Genomic DNA, 2,371 nt, shown 5'->3' with positions numbered 1-2,371 from the left:
CCAGACGAGGATCTTGGATGAGAGAATGTAAGGAGGAGTGTGACTACTGTATGTGACTCATGAGTGATTTCCCTAAATGAGAGAGAGGGGTGCTAAGGGCAGGGGGCCTTGGTCTTAGGAGCCACAAGTTGGAAGCTATGGGACCCCCTCCCCTCCTCTTTCCTAGGTTTGATAAAGCCCCCGAGGAAGTGGATACACAAAGCAGGTCTTCAATAAACGGTATTTGGAGCTGGTGAGGTCCTGCGACATTTCAGGACCAAGAAGGAAAGACTCATGGCTATTTCACCCAAGCAGAGTGGCAGAGACCGCCGCCCGCCCCACCCCGCTGCCTCCCTCCCCAGCACAGCAGGTTTGGATGGTGGTTCCGGGTTGGCGCCCCTCAGTTTGCTGAGCCCTGCAGTTTTGACAGGCAGCCCCAGGAGCCCAGAGGCTCTGCGTGGAAGGCGCCTAATTAATCAAGGCGGTAATGGTCCCGGCGGCGGCAGCCCCGCCGTGCCAGCTCTGCTTGTGTCACCCTGCAGCTGCTCACTCTCGGGACAGCCCAACAAGCCCCTGCACACTTACCCTGCCACCGGCACGCGGGCTGCCTGCCTGACAGGGGCAAAAGCAGACCTGGGAAGACCCAGAAACCAAATTCTTCTGACTTCTAGAGACAGGACACAGGCAATCCCTGAGGGACCTCTCCCCTGGGTCTTCCTCCTGGGGCGCCTGTGTTTCTGAACTCTTCTTCAACCGAGAACCCAATGTAAGCAGGAATCTCACAGAGGACAGAGAACCCCAAGGAAGAGCTAGGAGACCATGGCAGTAGGGTCTTAGCTGCCCCTATGAGCTGTATGCCCAGGGTAAGCCTCTTCACTGTTGGAAGCCTCAGTTTCCTTATCTGTGAAATGGGGACAATAGTGCATAGGACTGAAGAATTTTGCTGAGTGAATGTAAATCATGTTAGGTGCTGCAGCAACAATATTTGCCTGGAGGTATCAACTCACCTCACAGGAAGCCCCTCCCTGTACAGTGCAGAGAGATCAGGCGCCCTCTGGCTCCTCCTTGTGGACCTCACTGAGCAGCACAGAACCCCAGCTGTGCCCAGGTTATCTTGGGGCTAAGATCTGGGGTAGGGGGATGCTGTAGATGCAGAGATGGGGCCTGGAGGACAGGTACGCCTGGTTCCGCCATGAGAACCCAATCTGTGTTAGCAGCTTGTCAGGAAGGACAGGATGCTCTGAGCCTCAGAGCTGTTCTCATGAATCAGCATCTGACTTTCCCACCCCTCCCCAAAGCTGACCTGAGCCCTGGGGGCCGAGCTCATTTTGAGGACAGAGAGGAGATGACATGATCCAGAAGACCTTGTGCTGGGCTTTGGGCCCTTCCAGTTTGGCTGGGGGGTGTGGCCCACCCTCTGACCTGCCAGTCCAGGTGGACAGGCTCACAGAAAGTCCAGTGAAAAAGCAGGACTAGAGGCACCTACCACCTGGAAAGTGAAAGTCAATTGCTCAGTCATGTCTGGTTCCTTATCACCCCAAGGACTATACAGTCCATGGAATTCTCCAGGCCAGAATACTGGAGTGGGTAGCCTTTCCCTTCTCCAGGGGAATCTTCCCAACCCAGGGATCGAACCCAGGTCTCCCGCATTGCAGGAGGATTCTTTACCAGCTGAGCCACAAGGGAAGCCCAAGAATACTGGAGCAGGTAGCCTATCCTTTCTCCAGGGGATCTTCACAATCTAGGAATCAAACCAGAGTCTCCTGCATTCCAGGCAGATTCTTTACCAACTGAGTTATCAGGGAAGCCCGGGGTTGAGGGCAATGACCCTTAGGAGAAGGGAACATGGGAAGACCTGTGATCTTACCCCATGAGTCCCTCTGGAGGGAGCCTACTCCCACACCCACTTCCTGCATGGACATAAGCAGGGCATGCTCCCTGGATGTGAGTGGATGGGGGTCAAGGGACATCCATTACCCTGCTCACTCTCTACTGACCTCTTCAACTCATCTCTTTGGGACACTCCGTTTCCCCTGAAATGGTCTTTTCAATCTCTCCAGTTCTCAGCTCTTCTTACTGAGAAATGGATCCCGAGAAGAGAAAGCTTGAATATCTGCAATGGTGATCGATATAATAAGATCTCTTTCTACAATGGTACCAGGAAACAGAGTGAATCCCATCTTTTAGCAGGGATAACTAACATTTATATAGCGTTGATATCTGCCAGGCTCTGTCCTAACAGCTTTTCATAATTTTATGTATTTATTATGACTGTGCTAGGTTTTCATCGCTGCATGGGCTTGTCTGGTTGTGGAGAGCAGGGGCCACTCCCTAGTGGTGATGCATGGGCTTCTCATTGAAGTGGCTTCTCTTGATGCAGAGCACGGGCCCT

Source organism: Bos indicus, chromosome 23 (assembly GCF_029378745.1).
Source record: "Bos indicus isolate NIAB-ARS_2022 breed Sahiwal x Tharparkar chromosome 23, NIAB-ARS_B.indTharparkar_mat_pri_1.0, whole genome shotgun sequence".
NCBI classification, from domain to species: Eukaryota; Metazoa; Chordata; class Mammalia; order Artiodactyla; family Bovidae; genus Bos; species Bos indicus.
The sequence above is the reverse complement of the archived record's forward strand: the minus strand, read 5'-3'. Positions refer to the sequence as shown.